General features: G+C 42.9%; 1 pseudogene; it reads right to left on the minus strand.

The window, feature by feature from the left end:
- Positions 1-225: 225 nt before the first annotated feature.
- LOC115835068 lies at positions 226-3,381 on the minus strand (annotated as a pseudogene).
- Positions 3,382-17,227: the final 13,846 nt, after the last annotated feature.

Raw genomic sequence — 17,227 nt, forward strand, 5'->3', positions numbered from 1 at the left:
AAACCCCGTCCCTACTAAAAATACAAAAATTAGCTGGGCGCGGTGGTGGGCACCTGTAATCCCAGCTACTCGGGAGGCGGAGGCAGGAGAATCACTTGAACCTGAGGGACGGAGGCTGCAGTGAGCCGAGATTGCGCCACTGCACTCCAGCCTGGGCGACAGAGCCAGACTCTGTCTCAAAAACAACAACAACAAAACAAACAAACAAACAAACCCCCACAGAATCCTTCAATTCAACAAGTCAGTATCCTATTCTTAAAGTTTGGTCACTAAGAAGGACTGAACAAAAATTATTCCCCTCCCCCACAGACGCAACCAGAACAGCTCTAATCAGGTCCCCTTCTCCCCATGAAAACAGGGAAGTTGGCGGGGCTGAAGACTTTAAGTGTGACATTTCAGTTCCTAAAACATCGCTGCTATTTGCTCAAAGTTCTAGGTCTATGTATTTCCTTCTCCAATACATCCCCATGTATAAGTTTATTTCCATACATACAAACGTGCACATATGTGCACTCACACATGCACACACAGACACACATACACACATTCTCTCAAGTCAGACACTTGTGTTTGTTGATAAATTATGAGGATTATGGACTAGGTGTGTACAGGGTTTCATAGGTGCTTTGTGAACATCAGAGACACTTGGGTCCTTTTCTCTAAAAGCCTAAAATCCAATTATGCAACCAATAACTACTGCTTTTCCTCACGCTGGTCACAGTCTGCATACTGATGAAGGGCAGAGAAAAAGTCATCATAACTGATCTTTAAGTGGGCAGGCAAAGAGACAATCTCAGTAAATCTGATGTGCCGGGGAAGAACGCCTAATGTGCTGTCCGCTAACATAGCTACTTCCAGATCTGTAGGTCACTTTTGCTTCTGGGCTACTAACTGGCCAAAGTCCTGGGCAGCTCTCAGGATATCTGCTTTTCCATCTACTGGGGACAGCACCTTCACCGCCAAATGGCAATTTAGAACTTGATCATCTTTGTCGTTGCTATTTGCAAACTCTGGTGAGTATTTTGAACAATCTAGGCCCAGAAGTTCTTGCTGTTGTTTTGAAATTTCATCCATCAATGTGGAATTATTTCTTCTGAAAAGATTGGTGGTTGTAAACGTGAATGTAGGAGATGGCCACGGCCGTACACCACACCACGAGGCGTGTGATGTCTGAGAAACTGGGCTCTTGTTTCACCGTGGTATCACCAGGCCCATGTGTACATCTAAATTGTTTTCTGAATCTTTGTTGAAAATCAGTTGTTCATATAGGTGTGGTCTATTTCTGGGCACTCTATTCTGTTCCATTCATCTATTTGTCCATCTTTATACCAATCCCACATTGTCTTGATGACTGCAGGATTTAATAAGTCTTGAAATCAAGTCATAGTAGCCTTCCAACTTTGTCCTTCTTCAAAGTTGCTTTGGCTGTTCAAGGTCCTTTACATTTCTATATGAATTTCAAAAGTGGCTTGTTGGCTGGGGGTGGTGGCTCATGCCGGTAATCCCAGCACTTTGTAAACTGCCAAGGCAGGCAGATCACATGAGGCCAGGAGTTCAAGAGCAGCCTGGGAAACATGATGAAACCCTATCTCTACTAAAAATACAAAAATTAGCCTGGTGTGGTGGTGCATGCCTGTAATCCCAGCTACTCAGGAGGCTGAGGCAGGAGAATCGCTCAGATCTGGGAGGTGGTGGTGGCAGTGGCAGAGATCGCATCACTGCACTCCAGATTGGGTGACTGAGTGAGACTCCGTCTCAAAAAAAAAAAAAAAAAGTGGGGGGCTTGTCAAGTTCTGTGAAAAAGCCTGCTGGACTTTTGATTGGGATTGCACAGAAGGATGAGCATTTCTGAGAGATGCATCTTCAAAGGTAGGACAGGTGCTAGCTCCAGTATTTAACACTGGCCAATCCTGGGGAATTAATGCAGTGCTCCCTGGACTGGTATTTTGGAGCCATCTTTTGTATAACCAGCTCACACCCAAGTCAGGACACAGCCAGCCTCCCCTCCCTGCTCTTTGGCCAGGTTCACATTTCTGTTTCGCTGAATCTCTGCACAGGAGAAGAGAGGCATCTGAAGCTCACGAGGTGCTCATTTGCTGGTTAAGTGGGAGCCCCACTGTCCCCACCCCACAAAGCAGGGACATCAGGGATGGTGAGATTTCTGAACCAGTAAATACAACTGGCCCCTTGTTGGTCTGTTACTGAGGTATACAAGCCTAATGGCTAATAGTTTTCTGGATGGAATACAAAGGTTAAAACTCTACTTAAAACATCAAGCATAGGCTGGGTGTAGTGGCTCACACCTGTAACCCCAGCACTTTGGGAGGCTAAGGCGGGCGGATCACCTGAGGTCAGGAGTTTGAGACCAGCCTGGCCAACATAGTGAAACCCCATTTCTATTAAAAATACAAAAATTAGCTGGGCATGGTGGCACTCGCCTATAGTCCCAGCTGCTTTGGAGGCTGAGACAGGAGAATCGCTTGAACCCGGGAGGCAGAAGTTGCGGTGAGCTGAGATCGTGCCACTATACTCCAGCCTGGGTGACAGAGCGAGACTCTATCTCAAAAAAAAATCAAGCATGAAACAACTCCACCTTTATCTATTAAGCTTACAGCATTTTCCAAAGAACACATTTTTTCATCTTGGTAAACAGAAGTCCTTGCTATTGCTCTGAGATGGGACAAGGACACTAGACTACTTTTTAAAATCCAGTCTAAACTCTCTAATGCAAATCCAGCTATGATTTCTTTCTGTTCCTTCCTTTTCCTTCCTTTTCCTTCCTTTTCTTTCCTTTTCCTTCCTTTTCTTTCCTTCCTTCCTTCCTTCCTTCCCTCCCTCCCTCCTCTCTTTCTTTCTCCTTCCTTCCTTCCTTCCTTCCTTCCTTCCTTCCTTCCTTCCTTCCTTCCTTCCTTCCTTTCTTCCTTCCTTCCTTTTGCCAGAGTTTTTGCTCTTGTCCAAGCTGGAGTGCAATGTTGCAATCTCAGCTCACTGCAACCTCCGCCTCCCTGGTTGAAGTGATTCTGCTGCCTCAGCCTCCTGAGTAGCTGGGATTATAAACTCCTGCCACCACGCCCAGCTAATTTTTTGTATTTTTAGTAGAAATGGAGTTTCACCATGTTAGGCAGGCTGGTCTTGAACTCCTGACCTTTGGTCATCCACCCGCTTCAGCCTCCCAAAGTACTGGGATTACAGGTGTGAGCCACTGGGCATGGCCTGGCTATGATTTCTCAATGAGGACAAGAGGGGGAAAACCTGCTCATTTTCCTAAACTAGTCTCTGTCTACACAATCCCTCCTTGGTCCCTCACACGAAGCACTTACGGTCTATCCAAGGTCCTGACTTGGGGAGCTGACAGGATGCTCCAGAAAGAGACAGAGACATATCGTCGGGGCCACTCTTCGGATGCTTCAAAACCTGTTTCTTTCTGTTTGCAAATGACCCTGTGTCTAACTATCATGGCATTCGTGGTCCTGCTATTGTTCTATTAATCCACAGTAATCGTCTTAATGTGTGAAATCCAAACTTGTCATGTAGGAAGTGATATCACTGGGAATTGAGAAATAGAATTTTTTGGATCACAAAAGCAGCACGGAGAGGATTTATAGAAAAGTTGCTGTGAGCTGCTGTGGTTACAGTTTAGGAAGTGCAGTTATTCGAATAATCATTTTGAGCCTATTTTTTCTCTTAAATACTGGGAAGGGGATTGGGGCCAGTATCACCTTCTGCTGAAGTTGTTAGCTCTCCTGCCTTACCGGCCAGTGAAGGAGGGCCTCCAAGGGAAGCCTCCGCCCTGGGTATCTTGCTAGTTAAGCTATTTCTTGGTACCAGCCTTACTCTTCACGAATCTTCTCTTTATTCATTCAGTTCCCTGGGGATTCCATCTGATTTCCTTTCCCCTTCACATCTTTTATTAATTATCTACCCCTTAAAGTTCTTCTTCCAAAACCAGTTCCAAAGTGGGAAAGAATGTCAGTTTCTCTTCCCCTTGGTGTCCCTCATTCTCTTATTCACAAATATTTACTGAACACCTATGATGTGCTTTTCAATGTTTGAGTCAGACTCCATCTCTACCCTGGTGAAAATGACAAGAGTGAGGCAGACAGATATTAAACAAGCAGACAACAATAGTACTTAAACGGAAGATGCATGGTATTTTAGATTTTAACATTTCTGAAATTGAAATGCATCTTATAGGTGATGATAATGAGAGACAGAGAGACAGAGACAGAGAGAGGAGAACCTCCAAGTTAGAGGAGAGCAGTGTAATATAGTTATTCTTTAACACTTTTAGGTTTTACCTCTGCCATTTGACTGAATGCGTCTAAATAATTTGCAGAAGCTGTTGTCTTATGTTGCATTCCTCCCAGAGGCAGAGCCTGGGAGAAGGGCTTGCATATGGGCGGTTTATTTGGACTAGCGATCCTAGAGAACAGGAGTAAGGGACTATGCAATGTGGAGGAGGGAAAGCCAATGTCAGGTGCATGACAAGTCAGTTGGCACATGGGCAAGCGGGGTTCAGTCCTTCTGGGGCCTTCTGATGGGCGATGTAGAACAGGCTCGAGAATTGTCCACCCTAGAGGTAGAAGGGGAAACATTTATCCACCAGCTTTATGTTTCCACATGCATGGGTACCACACTGCAGAGCTGGAGAAGTCTAGCTAGGTGAGGCAGCTGAGGTGAGGTGCGTCCAGATTACACCTGCTGCTGGGGCAATGCTTGGAGACAGTGGTGGGCTGAGAAGAGGAGATGCAGCAGAAAAAATGTTTGATACAGGCCAGGCATGGTGGCTCACACCTGTAATCCCAGCACTCTGGAAAGCCAAGGTGGGAAGATCATCTGGGGTCAGGAGTTCGAGACCAGCCTTCCCAACATGGTAAACCCCATCTCTACTAAAGTGCAAAAATTAGCTGGGCATGGTGGCATGTGCCTGTAGTCCCAGCTACTAGGGAGGCTGAGGCAGGAGAATTGCTTGAACCTGGGAGGCAGAGGTTGTAGTGAGCTGAGACCACACCACTGCACTCCAGCCTGTGTGACAGAGCGAGACCCTACCTCAAAAAAAAAAAAAAAAGTTCAATACAATTGCTATTTTTTTCTCCTATTTGCTAAGAATGTTCATAGGAGCTTTATTCACAATAGCCCCTACCTGGAAAATAATCCTGAAGTCCATCAACAGGAGAATGCATAAACAAATTGTGATATATTTGTCTGTTGAAATCCTGCTGAGCCACAAAGAAGAATGGACCACTGATACATGCAACAATAGGAGTGACTCTTACAGACATTATGCTAAACAAAAGAAGGTGGAAACAAAAGACTACATACTGTAAGGTTCTACTTTTTTTTTTTTTTTTTTTTTTTTGAGACAGGGTCTCACTCTGTCACCCAGAGTAGAGTGCAGTAGTGCAATCATGGCTCATTGCAGCCTTGAACTCCTAGGCTCATGTGATCCTCCCACCTCAACTTCATAAGTAGCTGGGACTACAGGCGCACACCAGTTCACCTGGATAATTTTTTTTACAAAAATAGAGATAGGGTCTTGCTATGTTGCCCAAGCTGGTCTCAAACTCCTGGTTTCAAGTGATCCTCCAGCTTCAGCCTCCCAAAGTGCTGAGATTATGGGCATGAGCCACTGTACCCAGCCTACAAGGTCCCACTTACATAAATTAAAGAACAGGCAGGCCGGGCATGGTGGCTCACACTTGTAATCCCAGCACTTTGGGAGGCTGAGGTAGGCAGGTCACTTGAGCTCAGGAGTTCAAGACCAGCCTGGGCAACATGGCGAAACCCCAACTCTAATATGAAAATTAGCTGGGCATGGTGGCACGCACCTGTAGTCCCAGCTACTTAGGAGGCTGAGGTTGGGGGATTGCTTGAGTCCAGGAGGTTGAGGCTGCAGTGAGCCAAGATTGCATCGCTGCACTCCAGCCTGGGTAACAGAGCAAAACACTCTTTCAAAAAAAAAAAAAAAAAAAAAAAAAGGCAGGCCAGCCATGGTGGCTAATATGCTTGTATTCCCAGCACTTTGGGATGCTGAGGTAAGGAGTTCAAGACCAGCCTGGCCAACATGGCGAAACCCCATCTCTACTAAAAATACAAAAATTAGCTGGGCATGGTGGTGTGCACCTGTAGTCCCAGCTACTCAGGAGACTGAGGCAGGAGAATTGCTTGAACCCAGGAGGCAGAGGTTGCAGTGAGCCGAGACTGTACCACTGCAGGCATTCCAGCCTGGGCAATAGAGCAAGACTCCATCTCAAAAAAAAAAAAAAAAAAAAAGCAGGCAAACTAATCCATCAAAGGGGAGATGATTAGAGCAGTGACTGTCTCTGGTAGAGTACAGGGATTAACTGTAAAGAAGTATGACAGAACTTTCTGACGCGATAGGAATTGTTCATATTTTAATAAGTATGTGGATTATATGGTTTATGCAGTCATCAAAACTCATTGAATTGTATGCTCTCTTTATTTCTTTATATATATATAAAGCGAGAGAGCATATATATAAAAAATTGTATGTGCGCTTTCTCTCTCTCTATATATGTACATTTTACCTTAGAAAAAGAGCTATAAAGAAATAGTTAACTCTAGGTACGCAGTGGTAAAACTTAACTCTGGAAGTATTTTCTGTGTCCTCAAGTCTCTAGCAGATGAATAGTGTCTATTTAGGATAATGAGAACTAGGCTTCTTGCTCTTGGAAAAGGGCATTATAAATATGGACAGAGTGAAGACTCAAATGTACCCTGTGGTGTTGGAGGTATCCATATGAACTCATGGTTTTCTATGGATTAATAGAGATAGGGACAGAAGTACATATATATGTTTACGTGTGATGCACACACATGCACACACACACAGACACACCATTTCCTAGCTCTATCTGCTGAAAGGGCCTAGAAACAATGACACACCAGGAAGAATGAGCTTGCTTAGAACTGGGATCTTGGTTTCTAGATACCATTCTCTACTAAGAGGAACCAGGGCTCTTTTTAGAAATGGCTGGCTCTAGGACTGGGGCAGGGGAAGTACAAAATGACCCTGAAACATGTTAGATAAGACAGTAGCTCCAAGGCTGATGGAGAGTATCAAAAAGACAGTGGAACCAACTTGAAGGAGTCCCCAGTGGTCAAACGTGGGGACAATTTGAGCATAAAAATAAACAGCGATAGTAATGGAAATTAGTAGTCATGGAACCCATGATGAACTAAATTGAAATGATGATAAACTAAGAGTATTCATCAATAAAATGAAGCATGACTGGAGTAGCAGCAATTGGAGACAGCATCGTTAATGTCCAGATAAACAGCATCCTTTCCCCGAACTGCAGGATCTCAACAATCCAAGTATGCACAAGGGCAGCCAAGTCACCACGAACTTCAAGCCGCCAGTTAGACTTCTGCAAAGTACCCTGGCTTAGAATCCGCCGGGCGCGGTGGCTCATGCTTGTAATCCCAGTGCTTCGGGAGGCTGAGGCAGGCGGATCACCAGGTCGGCAGTTTGAGACCAGCCTGGCCAACATCGTGAAAGCCTGTCTCTACTAAAAATACAAAAAATTAGCTGGGCGTGGTGGTGCACGCCTGTAGTCCCAGCTACTCGAGAGGCTGAGGCAGGAGAATTGCTTGAACCTGGGAGGCGGAGGTTGCAGTGAGCCAAGATCACACCATTGCACTCCAGCCTGGGCAACAGTGCAAGGTTCCATCTCAAAAAAAAAAAAAAAAAAAAAAAAAGAATCCTCTGTGTTAATTCTAGTCACTTCTAACCCTAGTACCAGTAACTACAGCATACTTAGTAGCTGTGGAAGATATGAATCTTGACCCACAAACTCAAAGTGTACATAAAGTATCAATTTCTTTGTTTTCATTATATCAAACTAAATCTTTCAACTCCTCAGCCTCCTAGACTGGGAGAAAATTACATTGTCATCGGCGTTGAGGTCTCTTCTCTTCCCGGCTCTCAACAGAAGTTGGACATTCTCTGTGGTGCCTGAAACAGGCAAGACACCATCCTACGTTTTGTGTTCTCTTTATCTTCACTCTCTCTTTTTTTTTTTTTTTAGATGGGGTCCCTTTTTGTCACCCAGGCTGGAGTAAAGTGGTACAATCATGGCCCACCGCAGCCTTGACCTCCTGGGCTTAGGCAATCCTCCCACCTCAGCCTCTCGAGTAGCTGGGACTAGAGGTGCATGCCACCATGTCTGGCTAATTTTATTTTATTTTGACGTGGAGTCTCAGTCCATTGCCCAGGCTGGAGTGCAGTGGTACGATCTCTGCTCACTGCAACTTCTCCCTCCCGGATTCAAGCGATTCTTTTACCTCAGCCTCCCAAGGAGCTGGGATGACAGGCACGCACCACCACGCCTGGGTAATTTTTGTATTTTTAGTAGAGATGGGGTTTCACCATGTTGGCCAGGCTGGTCTCGAACTCCTGACCTCCTGCTTCGGCCTCCCCAAAGTGTTGGGATTACAGGCGTGAGCCATTATACCCAGCCTTATCTTCATTTTTTATACCCGCCAAGGTTTCTTTCAGTCTGGCTGTTCTCTGCTTCCTTGAGGCTGGGAGCCCTATGGTTGGGGCCCCGCTCACCAAGTCAGCCCCTCTGAAATCTTCACACTCTCCCTGGGAGAAGCAGAGGGCAAAGCCCACTGGCTGGAAGGAATCCCTCCTGCTGCCTTTTCTTGCCTTAAAGGCAAAATGCTTCTCTCTCATTGGTGTCCTCAAAAGAGGAGCACATTATGTCCTTTGTGAACTCCAATTTTAGAAAAATAAAGCCCAGGAAAAAAGCATTTTAAAAGTAATTTCACCTTATCAGAGTACTCCCCAACTTCCTCTGAGGCACAGGGTTAGTGCAGGACACGGGGGAGCACACTGCCTATTTTGGGATAGAGAGGAGAAGCGTTGGAAAAAATATTCCAAGAAACGGCACTGTCACATAGATCACAGGTGATCCCAGCTGTTTGTAAAGTGAGAAGTTATGGCTTGTGTATTAATCACGTAGAAGAATCAAGAGAGGGCTAAGTGGAGTGGGTCATGCCTATAATCCCAGTGCTTTGGAAGGCCGCGGTGGGGGAGGATCGATTGAGGCCCAGAGTTCAAGACCAGCCTGGGCAACATAGCGAGTCCCTGCCTCCACAAAAAATAAAATAAAAACCGGCCTAGCATGGCGGCTCACAACTGTAGTCTCAGCTACTCGGGAGGCTGAGATGGGAAGATTGCTTGAGCTCAGCAGTTCAAGGTTTATGTACTATGATCATGCCACTGCACTGCAGCCTGGGTGACAGAGTGAGACCCTGTCTCTCATAACAATAATAATAATAATAATAAAAGAGGATATGAGTTTTTAAATCAGTTTTAGGTCCATTAGGGGAACTTTGTGGTCCACTGATGAGCCCCGATCTTTCTTTGAGAATCCTGATCTGGTCCCTTCTTCTATTCATGGAAGACACACATCATGACATCCCTCACACGGCAGTCACCCAGCTCCTGCTTGAACATGTCTGGGCACAGAAACAGCTGCCTCCAGGCCTTTCTAAACAGCTCTCAATGAAGGCAGCTTCTGCCTCTTTAACGTCTATTCACTGATCCAGCTTTCACCCTTTGGAGCTTTCCTGAGTTTGTCTAGTTTACTAGCAGTGGTTCCAGAGACATGATTTTAAAGTTTTTGCAGGACTCTGGGGTATAATCTGCTTGAGTCTTAAACTCATTTAAAACATCTATTTTTATTTATTTATTTTTTTGAGACAAGGTTTGCTCAGGCTGGCGTACAGTGGCGCGATCTCTGTTCACTGCAACCTCCGCCTCCCAGGTTCAAGCGATTCTCGTGTCTCAGCCTCCCGAGTAGCTGGGACTATAGACATGTGCCACCACGCCCAGCTTATTTTTGTATTTTTTGTAGAGACGGGGTTTCACCATGTTGGCCAGGCTGGTCTCGATCTCAAGTGATCCATCCACCTCAGCCTCCCAGAGTGTTGGGATTACAGGCGTGAGCCACTGTGCCTGGCCTCATTTAAAACATCTAGATCATCTCTTGTGAACTCTATCTAGGACTTTATGCTCTCTTAGGGATGTGTGTTCTCTTCATTCTAGTTGGAAAATTTTTATTTAAAAAAACTAAATGGGGTCGGGTGTGGTGGCTCACGCCTGTAATCCCAGCATGTTGGGAGGCCGAGATGGGCAGATCACGAGGTCAGGAGATCGAGACCATCCTAGCTAACATGGTGAAACCCTGTCTCTACTAAAAATACAAAAAAATTAGCCGGGGGTGGTGGCGGGCGCCTGTAGTCCCAGCTACTCAGGAGGCTGAGGCAGGAGAATGGTGTGAACCCGGGAGGCAGAGGTTGCAATGAGCCGAGATCGTGCCACTGCACTCCAGCCTGGGTGACAGAGAGAGAGACTCTGTCTCAAAACAAACAAACAAACAAAACAAAACAAAACAAAACAAAAATAACTAAATGGAAATGAAATAGTTCTACTTTTTTCTCTCATTGCCTTATACAAACAGTGGAAGTTTCTACTCATGTAAATTCCTGGACGAGATAGATTGTTAGACTCTGGGTCCCAGTTCCATATTCCCAAGAGGGAGAATCTATTGGCTTGCTTTAAAGCTTGTACGTCTTTTACAAAAATAGAGAAAAGATGGCCAAGAGAAGAAAAAGCCAATAAACCCAACACCCAGACCCCTTCATTTATAATGGATAAACAGAAGTGTAATTATGTATACCAAACATTCCACTGGCGGGCTGGGTGTGGTGGCTCATGCCTGTAATCCCAACACTTTGGGAGGCTGAGGTGGGCAGATCACCTGAAGTCAGGAGTTCGAGACCAGCCTGGCCAACATGGTGAAACCCTGTCTCCAATAAAAATACAAAAATTAGCTGGGCATGGTGTTAAGTGCCTGTAATCCCAGGTACTCAGGTGGCTGAGGCAGGAGAATCGCTTGAATCAGGGAGGTGGAGGTTGCAGTGAGCTGAGATTGCACCACTGTACTCCAGCCTGGGCAACAAAGAGTGAAACTCCATCTCAAAAAAAAAGAACCTGCCTTTTCCTCTTAACAATATGCCTGGTAAGGCCAGCTTCCCACGCTCACCACTGAACATGATTCCCAGGCATAAGCAGTAAGTAACCTCTTCATTATTCTTCCTATTCAAATACATCTATTTTTATAAGCTCTTGAATATTTTGTTCTCTGGGTTTTTGGGACTATTCAGTTCCATAACCATCGTTTATTTGATTCTGTGTGCCTCCTTCTGTCTGTGTACGCCATTCTTTATCATCTGTCCTTGGTGGTGTCACCCATGCATGACCCTGCTGTCTTTAGATATTTTCCCATTTCTTTCTCAAAAAAGAACATTGCTTGTCATTGCTTCTTCAGAATTTTGCTTTTGTGAAGCCTTCGTGCCTCTTGAGCCAACTAAGCTTTAGAGTGAGATCTATTTCTTTCCCTTGGACATTTTTTTTTTTTTTTGAGACAGAATTTCACTTTGTTGCCCAGCCTAGAGTGCAATGGTGCGATCTCGGCTCACCCCAACCTCTGCCTCCTGGGTTCAAGTGATTCTCCTACCTCAGCCTCCCTAGTAGCTGGGATTACAGGCATGCGCCACCATGCCGGGCTAATTTTTTGCATTTTTAGTAGAGATGGGGTTTCTCCATGTTGGTCAGGCTGATCTTGAACTCTTGACCTCAGGTGATCTGCCCGCCTCAGCCTCTCAAAGAGCTGGGATTACAGGTGTGAGCCACCGTGCCTAGCCTCCCCTGGACATTTTTGACATCTGCTTGGCTGAACCCAGAGCAGGGGATCCAACTCCAAGTGGGCCAGGCCAGGCCTATCCTGGTGCTTTCTGAGAATCTGTTGTTTTGCCCATTCCTCTGCCCCAATATAGCAACACACACACACACACACACACACACACACACACACACACACACACACACTGAGACCCTACACTCGATGGATCAATGGTTGCCCTAGTGACTATCATTGGCTTCTTGGTCACAGCAGGCAGTTGAACTGGGGCAAAGACATCTGGTTCAAATCAAGCCAATAGATTTTCTCTCCTGGGAATATGGTACCTTGACTCAGAGTCTATCAGTCTATCTCTTCAAGGAATTTACATGAGAAACCTCATCTCTACTAAAAATACAAAAAGTAGCTGGGCACGGTGGTGGAGGTTGCAATGAGCCAAGATTGCACCAGTGCACTCCAGCCTGGGCGAAAGAGTGAGACTCTGTCTCAAAAAAAAAAAAAAAGAAAAAAAGAAAAAAAAAAAGGCAAGCGAGCTCAGATGCATGCAGGTAGCAGAGGAAGCTGGTTTTCAGAGACAGAGGAGAACAAAGCAGATGCAGAGAAGGAGGCAGGGTTGCCCCAGCAGACAGAGCTGCTGCCTTGCCCAGATCCCCTCGGCTCTCATTCACCAGCTTTGTGCGTGCTCACAGCCTGGTTCCTGCAAACTCTGTCATTCATGGCCCTTGCCAGTGACTTTCTGAGATTGCCTTTGGGTGTTGCAGGCATCCCACCCATATGGAGAGCTAGATGCCCCCAGGACTTTTCTCTTCTCCCCATTACCTCCAGTCCCAGCCCTACCCATGGCTGTGACCCTCAGCTGGCTGGTATGCAAGTGAAAAGGTCCAGCTCCATTGCTTGAGGCAGCACATACCCTGAGGTCTCATTGACACCCCTGAGCTCCCCATTCCCACACCCCTTCACCTCTTTCTCCTGGGAGCACCTCCTGGGAGCACCTCCTGGGAGCACCTCCGGGGAGCATCTGACTTCCACCCGAATCCCTGGTGTTTAGGAGAACAGATGTGAAACCAGGCGGCCCAGAGGAATGGAGGGAGTGCCCTGGGACTGAGGATTGCTAGTTCTCATCCAGGTCCCTTGGGAGACCCAAAGCTCTTCCAGTTTGTGGCTTCTGTGACATACTCCTCAATCTTCAACCAGCTTCCTATCTGGGTTAAATTTCAACCAGCCCATTTCTAAAAACCTTGCTGCAGGCACCCAGCATTCCTCCAGGGCTAGCATCATCTCATCTCCCAAAGGTCTTGGTCTTTCACTGCAACCACTGATTTCCAATTGCCCAGCATCTGGGAGATGAAATTATCAGCAAGGCAGGTTTAGAATTTACCAGATGCTTTTCCTGGAAGGTGGTTTCCAATAGGATTTCTAGACCTTTAAATCACTCATCATGGCTATTTTTGGCCCTGTGTATGCTTTTGCATTTATTTCTAGACATTTAAAGATGAAATATACATTTATTTGTATAAAATAAATATAAATTTAATATACATAATTTATAAGTAAATCTGTATTACATATGTGTGTATTATTATTGTCCTAGAACAAAATTTTTACTATAATTAACGGCTTTAAAAATATTCTTTTAATGGAAAGTTCATGTCTTTTGCCCACTTATCCAAAAGTCTATTTATAGAAAAAAACAAGCCCACGTTCCTTATTTGGTATCTGTGCTTCTTCCTTCTTCTACTCTAGCCTGCCTGAAAGATATTTTTGTTGCTGATATGAAGGGTTTTTTGTTGTTGTTCTTTCCTAAAAGCCGTGGGCTTCATTAGATTTTAATTATCAGGTTCCTCCCTGGCTGTGATGAAAAGTAATATTGCTTAATAGACTTTTCTGTCTATAGAGTAGCTGCTTCCATTATAAAGAGAACACATTATACAACAATTATCAATATAGAAAATCAGAAAGAAATGAGGGAAACCACCCTTAGACCTGCCAGAAGCCATTATTTCCAAATAAGTACCTCACCTCCCAGGCTTCAGCATCCTTCTTAATGAAATAAGGGAGTTGACCCAAAAGACCCCAGTGATTCTTCAAAATGCTCAAAAAGAAGATACTGGGGCTGGGTGCGTGGTGGCTCACGCCTGTAATCCCAGCACTTTGGGAGGCCGAGGTGGGCGGATCACAAAGTCAAGAGATCAAGACCATCCGGGCCAACATGGTGAAACCCCGTCTCTACTAAAAATACACACACACACACACAAATTAGCTGGGTGTGGTGGCGTATGCCTGTAGTCCCAGCTACTCAGGAGGCTGAGGCAGCAGAGTCGCTTGAACCTGGGAGGCAGAGGTTGCAGTGAGCCGAGATTACGCACCACTGCACTCCAGCCTGGTGAGAGAGCGAGATTCTGTCTCAAAAAAAAAAAAAAAAAAAAAAAAAAGATCCTGGAAGGAAACATTGGCCACGTGTTGACTTGGAGAAGCACAGGACTAGAAACCAGTTCTCATTCCTCATCCAGTCCTTTTCCTTTTTCTGTAGGGCTTTCTTCTTTTCCATGTTCTCCCCAATTGTCTCTTTTGTTTCCATCTGTTCCTGTTTTTTTCTTTTTTTTTTTTTTTTTTTTTGAGAGAGAGTCTCGTTCTGTCACCCAGGCTGGAGTACAGTATGATCTGTACTCCATGATCTCAGCTCACTGCAACCTCTGCCTCTTAGGTTCAAGCAGTCCCCCTGCCTCAGCTTTCTGAGTAGCTGAGATTACAGGTTCCTGCCACCACACTCGGCTAGTTTTTGTATGTTTAGTAGAAACAGGGTTTCACCATGTTGGCCAGGTTGGTCTCGAACTCCTGACCTCAAGTGATCCCCGCCTCCCCATCTCAGCCTCCCAAAGTGCTGGGATTACAGGTGTGAGCCACTGCACCCAGCCTCCAGCTGTTGTTTTGATTCCCTGATCATCTTTTATCTTAAACACATGTTAACTTTCAGCACATATTGACACAATGCTTAGGGGTTCCAAACATGTTCATCCAGCACTCCCAGATCACTGGACTTTATTTTGTCACATGCTGACCAGAAGTCCAGAGGGCCCTTTGCATAGCACCTGCACATAATAAGGTTTCAGTACATGCTTGCTAAGTGGCTGGATAATCAAAAGCAGAGAAAATATATAGAAGTTGAATGGGTGTGATGGCTCATCCTGTAACCCAGCACTTTGGGAGGCCAAGGCAGATGGATCACTTGAGGTCAGGAGTTCGAGACCAACCTGGCCAACATGGTGAAACACAGTCCCTACTAAATATATATATATATTTCGTAGATATAAATATAAATATATAAATATAAATATATGTATATAAATATATAAATATAAATATATATATTTAAATTTAAATATAAATATATTTAAATATATTTATATATATTTATATTTTTTATATAAATTTATATAAATTTATATTTTATATATATTTATATTTTTATTTTATATATTATATATTTATATATATTTATATTTATATATAATATATATTTATATATATTTATATATTTATATATATATATTTATATATATTATATATTTATATATATTTATATATATATATATTTATATATATTTATATATTTATATATTTTTTTTTTTTTTATTTTATATATTTATATTATTTATATATTTTATATTTATATATATTTTTTTTTATATATTTATTATTTTATATATTTTATATATTTATATTTTTATATATTTTATATTTTTTATATTATATTTATTATATTTATATTTTATATTATTTATTATTTTTATATTTATATATATTTATATTTTATTTTATATATTTATATATATTTATATATATATATTTTATATTTTTATTTATTATATTTATATATATATTTATATATATTTATATTTATATTTTATATATATTATATATATATTTTATATTTTATTTTTTTTTTTTTTTTTTTTTTTTTTTTTTTTTTTTTTTTTTTTTTTTTTTTTTTTTTTTTATATATTTATATAAATTTATTTTTTTTTTTATTATTTATATATATTTATATTTTTTATATAAATTTATATAAATTTATTTTTTTTATATAAATTTATATATATTTATATATATTTATATATATTTACATAAATTTATATATATTTTATATAAATTTATATATATAAAAATTAGCCAGGCATGGTGGTGTGCCTGTAATCCCAGCTACTTGCAGGGCTGAGGCAGGAGAATCACTTGAACCCAGGAGGCAGAAGTTACAGTGAGATGAGATCGTGCCACTGCATTACAGCCTGGGCAACAGAGCGAGACTCTGTCTCAAAAATAATTTATATATAAATTTTATTTATATATAAATTTTATTATATGACATTTATATATAAATAAAATTTATATTAAAATTTATATATATAATTTATATACAATAAAATTTATACATATACAAATAAGATTTATACATATATATATGTCATTTGTAATTCAGTCATCATGACAAATCCAAAATGGAGGTGCTACAGCACTATACAGAGTTCCACTCTGTCTCCCAGGCTGGAGTACAGTGACACAGTCATAGCTCACTGCAGCCTTGAACTCCTGGGCTCAGTGGGATCCTCCTGTCTCAGCCTCCTGAGTAGCTGGACTACAGGTGTAAGCTACCATGCCCAATCAAAAATAGACATCTTTTTTCACTAACATCTCAGAATCCTGGCGCTTCTTACAATTTTTGGCATTTTACAATTGGCATTGGCCAGGTAGTAAGTGGTCGTTTTTGCCTGTGCATGCACAAATTTGGTCATTACTGTTAATATTATCATTTCAACTTAGTGATGAGCATTGTTGGGACCACATGTGTCGAGCTTGACATTTTATATTTTCAAAAAATATTGCACTATTATCCAGACTTGTAATGAAAACACAGTGAATGCAGAAAAACATACAAACAGAGCTGGAGGCCAGGCACAGTGGCTCACACTTATAATCCCAGTGCTTTGGGAGGCTGAGGCAGGAGGATCACCTGAGGCCAGGAGTTTGAGACCAGCCTGGGCATCACAGTAAACCTTATCTCAACAAAAAATTTTAAAATTAGCCAGGTATGATGGTACACGCCTGTAGTTCTAGCTACTCATAAGGTTGAGGCTGGAAAACCACTTAAGCCAAAACATAGAGGCTACATTGAGCTGTGATTGTGCCACTGTGCTGCACCCACTCTGTCACCCAGTGATAGAGTGAGACTTTATTGAAAGAAAGAAAAGAAAGTGGGGGGGAGGGGAGGGAGAGAAGGGGAGGGGAGGAGGGGAGGGGAGGAGGGGAGGGAGGGAGAGGAGGGGAGGGAGAGGAGGGAAAAGGAGGCAAGGAGAGGAGAGGGAAGGGAGCTGGAAACTTGTTGTTGGAGAAATGATTGCACTTGTACATTTTCTTGCAAAACAACCACCAAGGGCTTTATGCACCCAGAGAATGAAGATTCCCCCCAAAGGTAGATGAAGCTGTGTCACCTTTAG

Source organism: Nomascus leucogenys, chromosome 5, assembly GCF_006542625.1.
Source record: "Nomascus leucogenys isolate Asia chromosome 5, Asia_NLE_v1, whole genome shotgun sequence".
NCBI classification, from domain to species: Eukaryota; Metazoa; Chordata; class Mammalia; order Primates; family Hylobatidae; genus Nomascus; species Nomascus leucogenys.